The following is a 20,376-nucleotide window of genomic DNA, read 5'->3' on the forward strand; positions in this document are numbered from 1 at the left end:
AGCAAATGAAAAAAAGAAAAGAGAATGAATGTGTGCACTTGTGAAAGGGAATGGAAAAAAGGCATAGAAGAGAGTGCCCCCTGCTGGTGGAAGGAAGGAAAAAGCAAAAGCCTACAGCACCTGGCATTCCCAGGCGGTCTCTGTTAAATGGTTAATTATGGAAATTCATTTGGAATGTTAATCGATAATCATTTTTATGAGTTCTATGCCTCAGCCATAGTTTCAATTTGACATGCGCTATTTGTGTGTGTATTTTTGGTTCACTACCATATGTAGAACAGGTGTCCATACGACTGGCTATAAAAGCCCATGGTACAGACAGGGGGGGCTCTCTTGCTCTTCCCACCCCACAAGACACAGAATCTTCATGCTGAGAAGCAGATGACATGTAGGCCTGGACACATGCTGGACAAAGACATGATTTACCAGCCAGGATCCAAGGAAAGATGGGTGAATCTCAACAATTAAGCTAATTATGAACAAATGGACAATTACTTTATAACTAATTATTCTATGTACCTGCTGCAATCTGATTCTTTTTAATGGACAATCCAAGAATAAATAGATACATTTTTTTATAAGAATATCGTGATAATGATACTTTGAGAAGTCCTCAGTAGAAAAAAATAATACAGGAAGAGTATTATTTTACAATGGTGAGCCAGCCAGTCCTGTTTTTTTGTTTTTTAAATTAAGTAAGTGAATTTCTTCCGTGAACAAGGGGTGAGTCCTGACGAGTTGAACAGCTGTTGTTCACGTGTCAGTACATTCACTAGTTTGTCACGAGAAGCAGAAAGGACCTACAGACTGAGGAAAGACAGGAAGCAGAGGTACTAACAAGGAACAGAATCACACAGGAAAAGAATCAGACGAACTGAAGACAGGACGTGCTGATAAAGAGAAGCCAAGAAATCTTAAGGTAAGCAAAATATGGATATAATTTCTTCTTTTGCTAAACAAAGTAATATTAATTTCAAAGGTAATGTAGGAGATGACATAGAAGTTTTGTGGCTCAGTTTATACAAAGAATGTGAATTGCAAAATTTACAGTTAACTTCTAAATTGGTAAATAGAGACAAACAGAAGTTGAGAAATATTCTACATTTGGTAGATTTTTTTCATAGTCTTGTGTTAGATATTTCTAAGTAGGAAAATAGTGTAGAAGTGTCAGACGGTGATACTGATTCTGACTGTAATGTGGAAAATGAACAAGAAGTAAGACACGTGTCTGTAACTGAAGGTGACCTTGGGTCTGACCAAGAGACGGACATACAGAAACCTGACATGGGAGGAGACATGACTGACATACGAGAAACCGACATACTAGGTGATGTGGGAGGAGACGTGAGTGACGTAGGAGGAACGGACGTACAAGAGCCACTAAAAATATCAGAGAATTCTGGAATTACCCAGGCTCAACTCCAAATTAAAATGAGGAAAAATTTGCTGAAATTATACAAAATCATGCCAAAATATGATGTCAAAATCCATGCCTGTAGAAATTCAGAGACATTTGAGAGCTTCTCTGATAAGTTTGATTTATCCAATGAGGAGAGGAATCAATTATTTAAAATATGGAATCCTGTGACATTGTCCAGACGTTTACATTTAATGCCCTGTGAAAATGACTCTCCTAATGGATGGGAAAATGATTCGGACAGATTAAGATATTTGATTTATTGTGTCACAAAGGATTTTCCCAACATAGAAGATCCGCAGAAACTAAGGATTGGAAGGAAGGAATGTACATATACATTCATGTCCATATTTGAACGGTTGTACAAAGCTCTCATCAAAAATGGAAAAGTACAACATATGATAACAACTTTTGTACAAAAATTCAAATTCCTAAATTCAGTTTCCCAAGTTATGGCATCACAAAAAATTCATTATTTGAATGTGCGCAGATGCTGGATTTTGTTAGAAAACATGAGAATCGTGAAAAGAAAATAAATCAAGCTAAATTTATAAAACCAGGAAAGGTAAAATCTTACCAAAAGCCAATATCAAACTCTCCTAGACTGAGTCATCCCCATAGTGAACTCTATCAAATACGCAGAAGATTTCATATATGTTATAAGCCATATCAGCCAGTGCAAAGATCCATCTCTCCACAGAATGAGTTAATTCTCAGTCAGAACTGTGATTCTCTAAAAAGGAAAATGGCTGAAACTGATGGACAGAGACAGGTGAGACGACCAACTCACTGTGACGTCATGGAATGTGGACAGAAGAACAGGCAGTTCTCTGAGGTTTTGAAGGATAGAAAAATGTCTTTCCTAAATAGGGCGTTCCTGGAGATATTTGAGAGAGACAGAAGATTTGGTTTAGGGAGTGGCTAAGGAAAAACTGTAATTATAATGTTGTATCAAAATGTAATACAATGTCTCAATATTTATTTATAATCTCATACAGTAAAATTGTAGTTACATAGTTTCTAATATTTCATATATATATATATATATATATATATATATATACACTTGTCTAAGTAGAGATTGCGTATAATTGTATTTATATATACGTTTATAAAATATATATATGTATATAATAATTAATAAATTAGAACTTCATATATATAAATTTAAGTAGCAATATTTTGAATTACATTAGAACCAACCAATATATGTATAAGATATTTAAATAACTCTGTTTCTGTATGAATTTGATATTTAATTTTATTTTCTTATATTTCCTTAGAGTTTTCATTCCAAAGCAGGATTTGATCAAAGAACTCTAAAATGGATTTATTTCTTTATTCACACAGGAAGTGAAAAAATTGCATGATTTTATGTGTATAACATTTTAAAATAATAACAATATATCTAGTTGAACTATAATATATATGTAATACTAATTAATTCTTTTGTGTTGCTAATATTTTCTGTGCATGAAGTGTTCGTGAAAATTAAAGTAGCTTTACAGCATGACGTGTGACAGCTGCGGCCTTTGAACTTTGAGCTAATAGTATAGGATCCCATTCATTCTATTTTCAACTGATGTAACTTAAGACCGGGCAGCCAGTGAAAAAAGAATCTAAGACAAGAGTTTTTTCAAGTGTCTGAAATTCCAGTGACTTACTCTCATATTATATAATATGCACTTGGGGAATATTCAAAGAAATATAAAGATATTCAATTGATATGGCAATGCGCATTAATAAATTGGGATACAACAATTTTGGGTTAAATATATATATATATCTAAAACTTCATATGTGGAATGTTTGAGTTGAACAAATCTGTGAATGTCAGAGTGAAGGTGACAGATGAGTAAATCAGCAGCTGCTAAGTGTGATTGATGTGACAGAGGCCTCGTATGTTTGTATGTTTGAAAAAAAAAATGTTTCTTTATGTGAAGGTACAAAAATATATTTAATTCTGAGGAAATTCTAATACATAATTAGGTATTATCTACATATGTATATTTCTATATTTCTTTAATAATTATTATTTCTTGATTTAACTAATAGTGGATAAGGGCAACCACACATCAAAATGGTTTACAAAGCAAATTTATATTTAGAATAATTTTCCACATGATAATATTCTTGAATAACTATAATATTATTTTTAATGGTTACCTAAATAGTTACACACCTCTCTTTAGTCAAATCTATGCTACTCTTCGATATGAAATTTATGCACAATATTTCTAGAAGAAGAATTATTTTTAATTTGGTTCTGATATATACATACATTTTATAAAATAATATTTTTGGTATTAAGGGGGAAAATGTGTTTTTGATCCTGATTACATAATCACTTTTGATCAATACTTATTTTCCACACATTTTAATAAAGAAGAAATAATAATAAGGTACTATGGTATAATTAAGAAGGGTATTACATGCAAAGTTGCATAATTTAATATTTTTTGGTGGTACAAGGTTATGACAAATATGAAATCATCCAGATAATGGAGATATAAGGGTATTTTTTATGGAGAATATAATTACTCTGCATTTGTCATTAAAATTTAAAGGCCTTATTTTTATTTTTATTCTTATTTTTACTCTTAATTTTATTTTTCATTTTTAAAATTTTGTTCTTACTTTATACTTCTTATTTTTCTATTTTTTCATTTTTTAATTCTCATTTGATTTTATTTGAGTTCAATATCTCAATTGAGAAAACACATTAATATTTAATAAAGTAATGTCTAATACAAGAGTATTGCTTCATTAAATATATATTGCTAAGGAAAAAAATGTTTACATTTTCTGAGTAAACACAACAATTCATTCATTCATTTATGCATTCATTCATACATTCATATATTTATTCATTTTGGTTCAGGAGTATACATTCTTTGATATTATTGGTTTAATAAAGATATAAAAACTTGTTTTTTCAAAATACACTGACACCTATGGGTTGGAAAAGGTAATTACACCTATGACATAAAAATGTTCTATCATATGGAGAACTTGATTGATAATGAATTATTAGCTATTATTGTTTATTATTCCAAACATAATTTATTTTAATATTTTGATAATAATTAGATGGATATTACTGATTGCTATGGTACGCTGTGATATTATAGGCTAGGAAAAACTGCCAGATTTGGTATCAGATTAGGGAATGAAGACTTCAATCAAGACATCGCAATTATGAATTCTATCTTAATAAAGACTTTTAATTTTTATAAATCAAAGAGATTCTCAAAAGTTACAAGAAGAAGCAACTGATATCCGGACGTCTCAGAAGGTAACAGGTGTGAATGCTGAGTGTTATAATAGACTGTGTCCATTACATACAATACAATTCACACCACTGATCACCAGGACGGCAGAGGACGATGATCCTATATGTACTGTGTTGTGTTCAAGTTTCATCACGTTCCAGTGGTTTCTTATCACCTGCAACGCTTCAATGAAAGCTGGTGAACAGGTAATACCTGGCATATGTGTCCTGTATATAAAGGACTGGGTACTGTCTATGGTGCTATATAAAGCAGGAAAGTGTCAAGTTAACCCTTGCTTTACTGACCAAAGACGTCACATCTGTTCCAAAAGTGACACGAGACCAGTGCGGACACACGGAAGATTCCAAAGACGATCCAACGTAAGTCCAGGTGACACTGCACAGATATTAAAGCTACATTTCATCCATGGACTTTGTTTTCTTATCAACTGACACACATGATCTTTCTAATAAAGAGTACAGTTTATGGACTGAGCAATAATGAACACAATTATGGACTGTACAATATCTACATGCTGTAATTTATTTCAAAGGAGTTTTCATCTAAAGACTGTGTTATAAAAGAACCAAGAAGAAGACGAGACGACGACCCGATGACATCAGATGATGACGATTGAACCCGCGATTGCTTCAATTTAGATATAGGGAAGCATAATTATACATATTAAATGAATATTAGTCGCGGCTTACCATAACATGAATTCACATCATTATATAACAATAATCCGATATTGATACTATTATTACTATTATTATTATTATGGAAATTTAATGATATTGCCAAGGAAGAAGGAAAGAAAAAATGATTGATGAATGTATCTTCTTTTGAGAAATTTCAGTTAAAGTCCTTTTATTCTCAAAAAAGGGGGAAATGTTAAATGGTTAATTATGGAAATTCATTTGGAATGTTAATCGATAATCATTTTTCTGAGTTCTATGCCTCAGCCATCGTGTCTAGTTGACATGCGCTATTTGTGTGTGTATTTTTGGTTCACTACCATATGTAGAACAGGTGTCCATACGACTGGCTATAAAAGCCCATGGTACAGAAAGGGGGGGCTCTCTTGCTCTGCCCACCCCACAAGACACAGAATCTTCATGCTGAGAAGCAGATGACATGTAGGCCTGGACACATGCTGGACAAAGACATGATTTACCAGCCAGGATCCAAGGAAAGATGGGTGAATCTCAACAATTAAGCTAATTATGGACAAATGGACAATTACTTTATAACTAATTATTGTATGTACCTGCTGCAATCTGATTCTTTTTAATGGACAATCCAAGAATAAATAGATACATTTTTTTATAAGAATATCGTGATATTGATACTTTGAGAAGTCCTCAGTAGAAAAAAATAATACAGGAAGAGTATAATTTCACAGTCTCCCATCCAAGTACTAACCAGGCCCGACCATGCTTAGCTTCTGAGATCAGATGTGATCGGGCGTGTTCAGGGCGGTGTGGCCATAAGCAGAGACAAGTCTCTCACTTGCTGCTTTTCTACTTTGACGTCTGGCTGCCGGCTGCCCTTTCCAGTGCTCAGCAAGACCAGGTCCTTTTGTGCTTTCCCTTCTCTTCAATTTTTTTGCTGGCTTCCTTAAAAGGTCTTGTAGACACAACGCCCCACTCAGAGCCGCTGAGCTCACTGATCGGCTGCAGCGCTGTCGACGGAACGTCAGCTTCACGGCCAATGCCACAGGCCGGGAGCAGAGGCGAGACTCACCGGTAGACCCGGGTAGGGTGAGTAGAGCGCGGTTAGTTGCTTTCTAATAGCCTGCAGCCGGGGATTAACTTTTAATGAAAGGGAACAATCCTTTTGACTGTCTGCAGCGCGCCACACCTAGGAAGTGCACTCTCACACACAAGCCAGCATGCACACATGCTCGCACGTGACAACACCCCCTATCTGCCCCTACAACCTCTCCGTCACCATGCGTCAGACTCTCCTGCCTGTTTTATGATTTCAGGGACCTAGCAGGAATCACCCCCCCCTCCCCAATTCCTTCCGCACCTTCCTTGCCTTCCTTGCACTGAGGTTAGCTCTTTGTCAGCCGTCTGGCTTGGTTACACAAGCTTCTTTGCAGAGAAACATGTTACTTCTGCTGGCCCTCGCTAGGCGGCCGGCATCCAAAACCTTCCCTGGGCACCTGCTGAAAGCCTGGCCCCTTCACGGCCCCGAGTGCTTTTTTTACGCCATCATTTCCACACGACGAGCTGCGGAGTCAATAAGCACTCCTAGCCGTGGTAAGGAGCTCGGTGTCAGGCCTGCGTGAAGGCGGCGGGGTAGCGTACTTAGCTGCCAACTGGCTCAGAGGCCTTGGGGCTTCTATCATCTAAGTTACTTTAGGTCGGTGTCCGGCAAGGCGCCGTTCCATGCTAGCCGAGCTGGGCAGTAGGTAAAAACGTCATCAAAATGGTATACAGCACCCGGAGTTCCCACGAGGTCTCCCATCCAAGTACTGTCCGTGCCCAGGTCTGCTTTGCTTCCGAGATCAGATGAGATCGGGCGTATCCAAGGTGGTACGGCCAGTAGAAGCTGATCAATCCATCGCCCGGCCAGCCTTTCTCAGGATCGCTTGGTGGCGAGCAATCTGGCCGTGACGGGGCGGGCTCCGAAGGGTCCATGCAAAGGCTGTGCCGTCCCTACAGGTGTGGTTTGTTTATCAGTGATTCACCCGCCGCATCAGGTGTCTTCTAAAATGTCTCGGCGCAGGGTCTCCTGCAGGCTAAACCCTTCATCGCGGTAATGTGACAGAAAGAGCAAGCAGGACCCGTAACTTGGGGGCGGAGCGAGACGTCCAGGGGTGAATGAAGGAAGAGGGTGAGATGGTTGCCAGTGACTTTGAGCTGCTCTTCAGTGGGGAGGGTCGTGTTGCCTGCAACGGTCTTCTGCTTGGGGTTACCGGTTGTTGCCTCCAGCCACCCGGGAGACGCTGGTCCTGGTGAAAAGGAGCCTAGTATTAAAAGTAAAGAAGCAACAATGCTGGAGGACTACGGTGATAAGAAGGATGCTGGTATTTTGCAGAGATGAAATAGCACAAGAGAGAAAGAAAATGAATTAAAGAAAAGAGAAAGAATGTGTGCACTTGTGAAAGGGAATGGAAAAAAGGCATAGAAGAGAGTGCCCCCTGCTGGTGGAAGGAAGGAAAAAGCAAAAGCCTACAGCACCTGATATTCCCAGGCAGTCTCCCATCCAAGTACCAACCAGGCCCAACCCTGCTTAGCTTTCAAGATCAGACGACATTGGGCGTGTTTATGGTGGTGTGGCCTTGGGCAGAGACAAGCCTCTCACTTGCTGCTTTTCTACTTTGAAGTCTGGCTGCCGGATGCCCTTTCCAGTGTTCAGCAAGAGCAGGTCCTTTTGTGCTTTCCCTTCTCTTCAATTTTTTTGCTGGCTTCCTTAAAAGGTCTTGTAGACACAACGCCCCACTCAGAGCCGCTGAGCTCACTGATCGGCTGCAGCGCTGTCGACGGAACGTCAGCTTCACGGCCAATGCCACAGGCCGGGAGCAGAGGCGAGACTCACCGGTAGACACGGGTAGGGTGAGTAGAGCGCGGTTAGTTGCTTTCTAATAGCCTGCAGCCGGGGATTAACTTTTAATGAAAGGGAACAATCCCTTTGATTGTCTGCAGCGCGCCACACCTCGGAAGCGCACTCTCACACACAAGCCAGCATGCACACGTGCTCGCACGTGACAACACCCCCTATCTGCCCCTACAACCTCTCCGACACCATGCGTCAGACTCTCCTGCCTGTTTTATGATTTCAGGGCCCTAGCAGGAATCACCCCCCCCTCCCCAATTCCTTCCTTGCCCTGAGGTTAGCTCTTTGTCAGCCGTCTGGCTTGGTTTCACAAGCTTCTTTGCAGAGAAACATGTTACTTCTGCTGGCCCTCGCTTGGCGGCCGGCATCCAAATCCTTACCTGGGCACCTGCTGAAAACCTGGCCCCTTCACGGCCCCGGGTGCTTTTAACGCCATCATTTCCACACGGCGAGCTGCGGAGTCAATAAGCACTCCTAGCCGTGGCAAGGAGCTCGGTGTCAGGCCTGCGTGAATGCGGCGGGGTAGCGTACTTAGCTGCCAACTGGCTCAGAGGCCTTGGGGCTTTCATCATCTAAGTTACTTAAGGTCGGTGTCCGGCAAGGCGCCGTTCCATGCTAGCCGAGCTGGGCAGTAGGGCAAAACGTCATCAAAATGATCTACAGCACCCGGTGTTCCCAGGAGATCTCCCATCCAAGTACTGTCCGAGCCCAGCCCTGCTTTGCTTCCGAGATCAGACGAGATCGAGCGTATCCAAGGTGGTATGGCCAGTAGACGCTGCTCGATCCATCGCCCGGCCAGCCTTTCTCAGGATCGCTTGGTGGCGAGCAATCTGGCCGTGACGGGGCGGGCTACGAAGGATCCATGCAAAGGCTGTGCCGTCCCTACAGGTGTGGTTTGTTTAGCAGTGATTCACCCGCCGCATCAGGTGTCTTCAAAAATGGCTCGGCGCAGGTTCTCCTGCAGGCTAAACCCTTCATCGCGGTAATGTGACAGAAAGAACAAGCTGGACCCGTAAATTGGGGGCGGAGCGATACGTCCAGGGGTGAATGAAGGAAGAGGGTGAGATGGTTGCCAGTGACTTTGAGCTGCTCTTCAGGGGGGAGGGTCGTGTTGCCTGCAAAGGTCATCTGCTTGGGGTTACCGGTGGTTGCCTCCAGCCACGCGGGAGACGCTGGTCCTAGTATTAAAAGTAAAGAAGCAACAATACTGGAGGCCCACGGTGATCAGAAGGATTCTGGTATTTTGCAGAGATGAAATAGCGCAAGAGAGAAAGCAAATGAAAAAAAGAAAGAGAATGAATGTGTGCACTTGCGAAAGGGAATGGAAAAAAGGCATAGAAGAGAATGCCCCTTGCTGGTGGAAGGAAGGAAAAAGCAAAAGCCTACAGCACCTGGTATTCCCAGGCGGTCTCCTATCCAAGTACTAACTAGGCCCGACCCTGCTTAGCTTCCGAGATAAGGCGTGCTCAGGGTGGTGTGGCCGTAGGCAGAGACAAGCCTCTCACTTGCTGCTTTTCTACTTTGACGTCTGGCTGCCGGCTGCCGGCTGCCCTTTCCAGTGCTCAGCAAGACCAGGTCCTTTTGTGCTTTCCCTTCTCTTCAATTTTTTTGCTGGCTTCCTTAAAAGGTCTTGTAGACACAATGCCCCACTCAGAGCCGCTGAGCTCACTGATCGGCTGCAGCGCTGTCGACGGAACGTCAGCTTCACGGCCAATGCCACAGGCCGGGACCAGAGGCGAGACTCACCGGTAGACACGGGTAGGGTGAGTAGAGCGCGGTTAGTTGCTTTCTAATAGCCTGCAGCCGGGGATTAACTTTTAATGAAAGGCAACAATCCCTTTGACTGTCTGCAGCACGCCACACCTAGGAAGCGCACTCTCACACACAAGCCAGCATGCACACGTGCTCGCACGTGACAACACCCCCTATCTGCCCCTACAACCTCTCCGTCACCATGCGTCAGACTCTCCTGCCTGTTTTATGATTTCAGGGCCCTAGCAGGAATCACCCCCCCCTCCCCAATTCCTTCCTTGCCTTCCTTGCCTTCCTTCCACTGAGGTTAGCTCTTTGTCAGCCGTCTGGCTTGGTTACACAAGCTTCTTTGCAGAGAAACATGTTACTTCTGCTGGCCCTCGCTAGGCGGCCGGCATCCAAAACCTTCCCTGGGCACCTGCTGAAAGCCTGGCCCCTTCACGGCCCCGGGTGCTTTTAATGCCATCATTTCCACATGGCGAGCTGCGGAGTCAATAAGCACTCCTAGCCGTGGCAAAGAGCTCGGAGTCAGGCCTGCGTGAAGGCGGCGGGGTAGCGTACTTAGCTGCCAACTGGCTCAGAGCCCTTGGGGCTTCCATCATCTAAGTTACTTAAGGTCGGTGTCCGGCAAGGCGCCGTTCCATGCTAGCCGAGCTGGGCAGTAGGGCAAAACGTCATCAAAATGGTCTACAGCACCCGGTCTTCCCAGGAGGTCTCCCATCCAAGTACTGTCTGAGCCCAGCCCTGCTTTGCTTCCAAGATCAGACAAGATCAGGCGTATCCAAGGTGGTATGGCCAGTAGACGCTGCTCAATCCATCGCCCGGCCAGCCTTTCTCAGGATCGCTTGGTGGCGAGCAATCTGGCCGTGACGGGGCGTGCTCCAAAGGGTCCATGCAAAGGCTGTGCCGTCCCTACAGGTGTGGTTTGTTTAGCAGTGATTCACCCGCCGCATCAGGTGTCTTCAAAAATGTCTAGGCGCAGGGTCTCCTGCAGGCTAAACCCTTCATCGCGGTAATGTGTCAGAAAGAGCAAGCTGGACCCGTAACTTGGGGGCAGAGCGAGACGTCCAGGGGTGAATGAAAGAAGAGGGTGAGATGGTTGCCAGTGACTTTGAGCTGCTCTTCAGGGGGGAGGGTCGTGTTGCCCGCAAAGGTCTTCTGCTTGGGGTTACCGGTGGTTGCCTCCAGCCACGCGGGAGACGCTGGTCCTGGTGAAAAGGAGCCTAGTATTAAAAGTAAAGAAGCAACAATGCTGGAGGCCCACGGTGATCAGAAGGATGCTGGTATTTTGCAGAGATGAAATAGCGCAAGAGAGAAAGCAAATGAAAAAAAGAAAAGAGAATGAATGTGTGCACTTGTGAAAGGGAATGGAAAAAAGGCATAGAAGAGAGTACCCCCTGCTGGTGGAAGGAAAGAAAAAGCAAAAGCCTACAGCACCTGGTATTCCCAGGCGGTCTACCATCCAAGTACTAACCAGGCCCAGCCCTGCTTAGCTTCTGAGATCAGACGAGATCAGGCATGTTCAGGGTGGTGTGGCCGTAGCCTGAGACTGGTTTGTCACTTGCTGCTTTTCTACTTTGACGTCTGGCTGCCGGCTGCCCTTTCCAGTGCTCAGCAAGACCAGGTCCTTTTGTGCTTTCCCTTCTCTTCAATTTTTTTGCTGGCTTCCTTAAAAGGTCTTGTAGACACAACGCCCCACTCAGAGCCGCTGAGCTCACTGATCGGCTGCAGCGCTGTCGACGGAACGTCAGCTTCACGGCCAATGCCACAGGCCGGGAGCAGAGGCGAGACTCACCGGTAGACCCGGGTAGGGTGAGTAGAGCGCGGTTAGTTGCTTTCTAATAGCCTGCAGCCGGGTATTAACTTTTAATGAAAGGGAACAATCCCTTTGTCTGTCTGCAGCGCGCCACACCTAGGAAGCGCACTCTCACACACAAGCCAGCATACACACGTGCTCGCACGTGACAACACCCCCTATCTGCCCCTACAACCTCTCCGTCACCATGCGTCAGACTCTCCTGCCTGTTTTATGATTTCAGGGCCCTAGCAGGAATCACCCCCCCCCTTCCCCAATTCCTTCCGCACCTTCCTTGCCTTCCTTGCACTGAGGTTAGCTCTTTGTCAGCCATCTGGCTTGTTTACACAAGCTTCTTTGCAGAGAAACATGTTACTTCTGCTGGCCCTCGCTAGACGTCCGGCATCCAAAACCTTCCCTGGGCACCTGCTGAAAGCCTGGCCCCTTCACGGCCCCGGGTGCTTTTAACGCCATCATTTCCACACGGTGAGCTGCGGAGTCAATAAGCACTCCTAGCCGTGGCAAGGAGCTCGGTGTCAGGCCTGCGTGAAGGGCGGCGGGGTAGCGTACTTAGCTGCCAACTGTCTCAGAGGCCTTGGGGCTTCCATCATGTAAGTTACTTAAGGTCGGTGTCCGGTAAGGCGCCGTTCCATGCTAGCCGAGCTGGGCAGTAGGGCAAAACGTCATCAAAATGGTCTACAGCACCTGGTGTTCCCAGGAGGTATCCCATCCAAGTACTGTCCGAGCCCAGCCCTGCTTTGCTTCCGAGATCAGACGAGATCAGGCGTATCCAAGGTGGTATGGCCAGTAGATGCTGCTCGATCCATCGCCCGGCCAACCTTTCTCAGGATCGCTTGGTGGCGAGCAATCTGGCCGTGAAGGGGCAGGCTCCGAAGGGTCCATGCAAAGGCTGTGCCGTCCCTACAGGTGTGGTTTGTTTAGCAGTGATTCACCCGCCGCATCAGGTGTCTTCAAAAATGTCTCGGCGCAGGGTCTCCTGCAGGCTAAACCCTTCATCGCGGTAATGTGACAGAAAGAGCAAGCTGGACCCGTAACTTGGGGGCGGAGCGAGACGTCCAGGGGTGAATGAAGGAAGAGGGTGAGATGGTTGCCAGTGACTTTGAGCTGCTCTTCAGGGGGGAGGGTCGTGTTGCCTGCAAAGGTCTTCTGCTTGGGGTTACCGGTGGTTGCCTCCAGCCACGCGGGAGACGCTGGTCCTGGTGAAAAGGAGCCTAGTATTAAAAGTAAAGAAGCAACAATGCTGGAGGCCCACGGTGATCAGAAGGATGCTGGTATTTTGCAGAGATGAAATAGCGCAAGAGAGAAAGCAAATGAAAAAAAGAAAAGAGAATGAATGTGTGCACTTGTGAAAGGGAATGGAAAAAAGGCATAGAAGAGAGTGCCCCCTGCTGGTGGAAGGAAGGAAAAAGCAAAAGCCTACAGCACCTGGTATTCCCAGGCGGTCTCTGTTAAATGGTTAATTATGGAAATTCATTTGGAATGTTAATCGATAATCATTTTTCTGAGTTCTATGCCTCAGCCATCGTGTCTAGTTGACATGCGCTATTTGTGTGTGTATTTTTGGTTCACTACCATATGTAGAACAGGTGTCCATACGACTGGCTATAAAAGCCCATGGTACAGAAAGGGGGGGCTCTCTTGCTCTGCCCACCCCACAAGACACAGAATCTTTATGCTGAGAAGCAGATGACATGTAGGCCAGGACACATGCTGGACAAAGACATGATTTACCAGCCAGGATCCAAGGAAAGATGGGTGAATCTCAACAATTAGGCTAATTATGGACAAATGGACAATTACTTTATAACTAATTATTGTATGTACCTGCTGCAATCTGATTCTTTTTAATGGACAATCCAAGAATAAATAGATACATTTTTTTATAAGAATATCGTGATATTGATACTTTGAGAAGTCCTCAGTAGAAAAAAATAATACAGGAAGAGTATTATTTTACAATGGTGAGCCAGCCAGTCCTGTTTTTTTGTTTTTTAAATTAAGTAAGTGAATTTCTTCCGTGAACAAGGGGGGAGTCCTGACGAGCTGAACAGCTGTTGTTCACGTGTCAGTAAATTCACTAGTTTGTCCCGAGAAGCAGAAAGGACCTACAGACTGAGGAAAGACAGGAAGCAGAGGTGCTAACAAGGAACAGAATCACACAGGAAAAGAATCAGACAAACTGAAGACAGGACGTGCTGATAAAGAGAAGCCAAGGAATCTTAAGGTAAGCAAAATATGGATATAATTTCTTCTTTTGCTAAACAAAGTAATATTAATTTCAAAGTTAATGTATGAGATGACATAGAAGTTTTGTGGCTCAGTTTATACAAAGAATGTGAATTGCAGAATTTACAGTTAACTTCTAAATTGGTAAATAGAGACAAACAGAAATTGAGAAATATTCTACATTTGGTAGATTTTTTTCATAGTCTTGTGTTAGAGATTTCTAAGCAGGAAAATAGTGTAGAAGTGTCAGACGGTGATACTGATTCTGACTGTAATGTGGAAAATGAACAAGAAGTAAGACACGTGTCTGTAACTGAAGGTGACCTTGGGTCTGACCAAGAGACAGACATACAGAAACCTGACATGGGAGGAGACATGACTGACATACGAGAAACCGACATACTAGGTGATGTGGGAGGAGACTTGAGTGACGTAGGAGGAACGGACGTACAAGAGCCACTAAAAATATCAGAGAATTCTGGAATTACCCAGGCTCAACTCCAAATTAAAATGAGGAAAAATTTGCTGAAATTATACAAAATCATGCCAAAATATGATGTCAAAATTAGAGATGAGCGTTGTTCTACTCGAACTGTTCGCCAATCTCAAATTCGAGCTGTTTTGGGCGGTGTTCGAGCCGTTCGGCGAACACGAACAATTTGAGAAAAATTCGGCTGTTCGAGGTTATGTTCGATAACTGTTCGTGCACCAAAATCATAACTGGATTTTTTCTCAGTAATGATGAAAATTAATGTTAATACGCAATTTGAGTGTACAGCGGGGTGGGGGGAGGGGCAGGGGATGGATCTCTGCAGGAACAATGAAGATCTCCATTTTTTTTTCTCTTTCCCGCATTTGCAGTGGGGAGGTGCAATCTGTCAGCCTATCAGCAGCGCACACACGGAGCGAAGTGCTTTTTTTCACACAAGCAAGGGCATGTGTCATTGGCAGTGTATGTCACATGTCCTTGCCCTATAAGACCAAGCCATTTTCCCCGTCGCCACCATTTTCTCACTGCTGCATCTGCGTGTTAGACGGCACCGCTGTTGCTGTGTGCGCTATACCTTGTTAATTTCAAGCCAATTTTCGCACAAATATACAGATAGCTTGGGAGTAGGGAATAGTTGTGATTGCAGTCCTTTTAAGGACTAGGTTACAGCATTTCCTACGACTTTTATCAGGGAGGTCTGTGCTCTTAAATAGATAGATTGTGGGAGTAAAGACTAATTGTAATTGGAGTCCTTTTCAGGACTAGGTTACATCAGTTCCTATCAGTTTTTGCCAGGCAGGTCTGTGCCAGTGCTGTGCAAGTTTTTTTCACAGCATTTGGCTGAATCTAGCAAAGCTAATCCTTTTTGGCCTATTGCAGAGTGTGTTAGTCAGTGGAGTAGCCTATCTGTGTTGCAAGATATACCACCTGTGTATAGAATACCAATTTTTTTACTGCACCTAGTGAAGTAAAATCTTTTGGGCATAGCATCATTCTATTAGTCCATCTATACTGACCTCCATCAGGTTGCAAATTAAAACTAATTTTTATCTGCATCTACAGTACCTCTGAAAAAATATTTGGGCTTCTACCTGTGTGTGGGACTTGTTGTATTAGTCCATCTATACTGACCTCCATCAGGTTGCAAACTGAATATATTTTTTTCCTGCATCTACCTCTGAAAAAATATTGGGCTTCTAGCTGTGTGTGGGTCTTGTTCTATTAATCCATCTATACTGACCTCCATCAGGTTGCAAACTGAATATAATTTTTTTCTGCATCTAGCTCTGAAAAAATATTTGGCCTTCTAGTAGTGTGTCGGACTTTCTCTATTAGTCCATCTATACTGACCTCCATCAGGTTGCAAACTGAATATAATTTTTTTCTGCATCTAGCTCTGAAAAAATATTTGGCTTTCTAGTAGTTTGTCGGACTTTCTCTATTAGTCCATCTATACTGACCTCCATCAGGTTGCAAATTAAAACTAATTTTTATCTGCATCTACAGTACCTCTGAAAAAATATTTGGGCTTCTAGCTGTGTGTGGGACTTGTTGTATTAGTCCATCTATACTGACCTCCATCAGGTTGCAAACTGAATATATTTTTTTCTGCATCTACCTCTGAAAAAATATTGGGCTTCTAGCTGTGTGTGGGTCTTGTTCTATTAATCCATCTATACTGACCTCCATCAGGTTGCAAATTCAAAATAATTTTTTTCTGCATCTAACCCAGCCAATAGTTTTGGCCTAATACCACAGTTTGGCCACTCAGCTCTGCTCGGTTACCATCCATTGTTTTTTTGTGCAAACAACTCCAGAGTTGTGAATTAGTTAACCACCAAAATGAGTGGAAAAAGGCCTGCTGCTGGTGGAAAGGGGAATAGGCGTGTTGGGAAGGGGAAAAAAGGTTGTGTCCGTGGGGTAGGTGTTAAAGCAACAGTAACATCTGCAGAAGAAAGACCATCTTCCAGCCAAACTAAAATGTCTACTTCTTTTAGCGGACAATGTGATAAGATCCCTTTCTTACGGCCACGCCAATCGCTACAAATTCCAGATGAGGCACAAAAACAGCAGGTGCTTCAACGGATATCAAGTGCTCCTTTAAGTGGGCTCTCCTCCACATCAACTTCAACATCACAAATACTCCAGTCCTCAAAGGTGTCACCCAAATCGCACTTGCTTCCTCACAGCTCCCAAATCTCCAGCTGCCCGTCTGAGTATGAGGTAGAACAGATGGTTGAGTCTGCAGAGCTGTTTACTCATACTATAGCCTGGGAATCAGAGGTCGACTCCAGCGCTTCTGTGAATCCAGACGAGGAAATGATCTGCACTGATGCCCAGAATCTTTATGAGTCGGATCCAGGACCAGACGCAGAAGGTTCTGACCATAATGTAGACCCTCATTCCCAAACTGTAACTCCTGTTGGTGGAGACAATGAGGAAGACGATGATAAGACTCAAATACCTGATTGGAGCGACAACTTTAGTTTTTTGTCAGGGCAGGAACAGGTTGGCTCTGAGGACGACGGGTGTGATAACGCACAGGGTGATGATGATGAGGTCGGAGATCCCACTTACTGTCAACCCACAGTCAGCCAAGAGATGAGGTCAGCAGAGGAGGTGGAGGAAGATGCTAGTGACGACGAAGTCAGGTTGCGCCTTCCTGGACAGAGACGTAGTACTGGAAGCACGTCAACAACTGCATCCTCAAACACAACTCTGCCTCTCACCACAAGTCGTGGTGGCTCTTCAGGTCGCATGGGTGCTAAGCCTTGCATAGCCTGGGCATTTTTTCAGATCGATAAAGATGACCCAACTCGTGTTATCTGTAACATTTGTCAGCAAAAGCTAAGTAGAGGCCAAAAAATACATAGTTTGAGTACTTCATGCATGAACCGGCACATGGACATGAAGCATAAGTTGCAGTGGGAAGCTCAGTGTGCCACAATGCGGCCTAGCCGGCCGGGCCAACCACCGTCTGCCATATCTTGTGCATCCGCGGCCTCTTCATCCTCTGTGACTGGGGGGACAGCAGTCACACCTGTTTTGGGGCACAGACCTGCCACCTCTTTACCCGCAACAGCCAGCGTGATTGGCAGGTCATCATTTTCTTTGGAGGTGGTAACACCAGCTGGTGTTGAGCGCTGTCCGACATCGATAGCACCACCTTTGGATCAAGGCAACCTAACATGTCCGCCTGCATCTTCCTCACAGACCGGCAGTTTGCCGGGGACACCCTTATCAACCCCGTCTAAGCACAATAGCCAGCCCTCGGTCCCTCAGATGTGGACAAGTAAAAGACCATTTCCTCCTAGCCATGAGAAAGCTAAGAGGTTGAATTTCACCATCTGCAAGCTCTTGGCTACAGAAATGCTGCCTTTCCGCCTAGTGGACACAGAGGATTTTCGAGACCTTATGTCCGTCGCAGTGCCCCAGTACCAGATGCCCAGTCGGCACTACTTCTCAAAGAAAGGTGTGCCTGCGCTCCACCAGCATGTCGCACATAACATCACCGCTTCTTTGAGAAACTCTGTGTGTGACAGGGTGCATTTCACCACAGACACTTGGACGAGTAGGCATGGACAGGGGCGTTACATGACTGGGCACTGGGTAACTATGGTGACAGCAGGACAAGGGGCTGCTGTCCAAGTCTTGCCGTCCCCACGAGTTGTGCGTCAATCCTCTTTATGTCAAAGTTCCTCCACTGCTTCTGCCTCCTCAACCTCCTCTCGGTCTTCCACCTGCACCGAAAGCCTGTCTGGTCATGCCACAAGCTTTCTAACTGCGCAGAAGGGATCCTGCACACCTCCTTACTATGCTGGCAGTAGGGCTCAACGTCATCAGGCGGTTTTTACATTGAAATGTCTGGGAAATGTGAGTCACACAGCTGAGGAGTTGTGGTCAGCTCTGGAGAACCAATTTCATGAATGGTTGTCTCCACTGGACCTGAAACCAGGGAAGGCCGTGTGCGACAATGCTGCAAACCTGGGTGCGGCCCTTCGCCGGGGCAATGTCACACACGTGCCTTGTATGGCTCACGTGTTGAACCTGGTTGTCCAGCAATTTTTAGCCCACTATCCCAGACTAGATGGCCTTCTGCAGAGGGCACGGTCGCTGTGTGCTCACTTCCGCCGTTCGCATCCCGCAGCTCAGCGACTTACATCTCTACAGAAGTCGTTGGGCCTGCCACTTCACCGGCTAAAATGCGATGTGCCTACCCGGTGGAATTCAACTCTGCACATGTTGCAGCGACTGTGGCAGCACCGACAAGCCCTGGTGCAATACGTTCTGACGTATAGCCTGGGCCGACGAGATTCAGAGGTGGGGCAAATCACGCTGGAGGAGTGGTCTCAGATCAGGGACCTATGCACCCTTCTGCACAGTTTTGAAATGGCGACGAAGATGTTTAGTGCTGACGATGCCATTATCAGCATGACTATTCCGGTGATTTACATGCTGGAGCACATGTTAAACAGAATTCGGAGTCAGGTGGTGGCACAAGAGGAGGTGGAGGAAGTAGAGGAGGAGGAGTTGTATGCGGAAGGGCTAACATCTGCAAGGTCCAGACGGTTGGCAGCACCAAGGCGGCAGGCATGTGAGGGTGGGGGAGATGGTTTTACCAGGGCGCATGGTAGCAGCCAAACTAGTGAGGAAGGTGCAGGAGCCCAGGAAGAAGTGGAGGACGAACTGATGGAAGACTCATCAGATGAGGGAGACCTTGATCACATTTCTGTTGTGCGAGGTTGGGGGGAGAGGACAGAGGAAGGAAGCATGATTGTTACCTCGCAACCAACACAACAGGGACTTGGTGCTCCTGGATGCGCAACACACATGAGTGCCTTCTTGCTGCACTACCTGCAACATGACCCTCGAATTGTGAGAATTAGAAATAATCCTGACTACTGGGTTGCCACACTGTTAGATCCACGGTACAAAAGTAAATTTGCAGAAATTATTTCTGCCATAGAAAGGGATGCACGCATGCAGGAGTATCAGCAGAGACTGTTGCAGAATCTTACATGTGCTTTTCCACAAAATACCAGTGGTGCACGTAGTGAATCTCACAGTTCCAACTTGCCAACTGTGGGACCGTCAAGTGTTCAGCACTCAAACCGTAACAGAACCACAGTATCTGCTGGTAACATCAATTTTGCGGAATCATTTCACCACTTTTTTAGCCCATCCTTTGCAAGGCCACAGGAGACAAGAAGTCTGACACATAGTCAACGCCTAGAGACGATGGTACAGGAGTATCTCCAAGTAAACATTGAAGCCACGACTGTGTCACTGGACCCTTGCTCTTTTTGGGCTTCCAATCTGGATAAATGGCCGGAGCTAGCCACTTACGCCTTGGAGATCTTGTCATGCCCCGCAGCCAGCGTTCTGTTTGAACGTGTGTTCAGCGCTGCTGGTGGTGTGCTGACAGATAAGCGCACGCGGCTCTCCACTGATAATGTAGACAGACTCACGTTCATAAAGATGAACAAATCATGGATCCGAAACGACTTTTCTACCCCTGTGTCATCCTGGGGAGAGTAAAAGCTTGATGATTGGTTAAAATCACCCTACCAACCGTTTTAAGCTTTCAAATTACTAATCATGTTTATCTGTATCTTGACTGGAAAATAATTTGGGCTTTGTAGCAGTGTGCAGCACTGATCCTATTAGGCCATCTATACTAAAGCTTTACCAGATTTAAAATTAAAAATAATTTTTAGCTGCATCTAGCCCGGAAAATAATTTTGGGGCTCCGAGATGCGCAAGGCACATAAGTGCCTTCTTGCTGCACTACCTGCAGCATGACCCTCATATTGTCAGAATTCTAAGTAATCATGAC

At 44.7% G+C, this 20,376-nt stretch overlaps 1 non-coding gene and 6 pseudogenes across 1 annotated transcript; all 7 read right to left on the reverse strand.

Annotated features, from left to right (window-relative positions):
- Positions 1-7,127: 7,127 nt before the first annotated feature.
- On the reverse strand, positions 7,128-7,247 carry LOC141269864 (5S ribosomal RNA; annotated as a pseudogene).
- A 621-nt stretch (positions 7,248-7,868) lies between these two features.
- On the reverse strand, positions 7,869-7,987 carry LOC141270145 (5S ribosomal RNA; annotated as a pseudogene).
- A 923-nt stretch (positions 7,988-8,910) lies between these two features.
- Positions 8,911-9,030, reverse strand: LOC141267849 (5S ribosomal RNA; annotated as a pseudogene).
- A 605-nt stretch (positions 9,031-9,635) lies between these two features.
- LOC141270082 (5S ribosomal RNA) lies at positions 9,636-9,744 on the reverse strand (annotated as a pseudogene).
- A 948-nt stretch (positions 9,745-10,692) lies between these two features.
- Positions 10,693-10,812, reverse strand: LOC141268848 (5S ribosomal RNA; annotated as a pseudogene).
- Positions 10,813-11,433: 621 nt separating this feature from the next.
- On the reverse strand, positions 11,434-11,552 carry LOC141266339 (5S ribosomal RNA). Its single transcript, XR_012320379.1, has one exon. It is a non-coding gene; the product is annotated as a 5S ribosomal RNA (ribosomal RNA).
- Positions 11,553-12,496: 944 nt separating this feature from the next.
- Positions 12,497-12,616, reverse strand: LOC141267699 (5S ribosomal RNA; annotated as a pseudogene).
- Positions 12,617-20,376: the final 7,760 nt, after the last annotated feature.

This window comes from Phyllobates terribilis, unplaced genomic scaffold (assembly GCF_046119375.1).
Source record: "Phyllobates terribilis strain yellow unplaced genomic scaffold, ASM4611937v1 Scaffold_4__5_contigs__length_816908805, whole genome shotgun sequence".
NCBI classification, from domain to species: Eukaryota; Metazoa; Chordata; class Amphibia; order Anura; family Dendrobatidae; genus Phyllobates; species Phyllobates terribilis.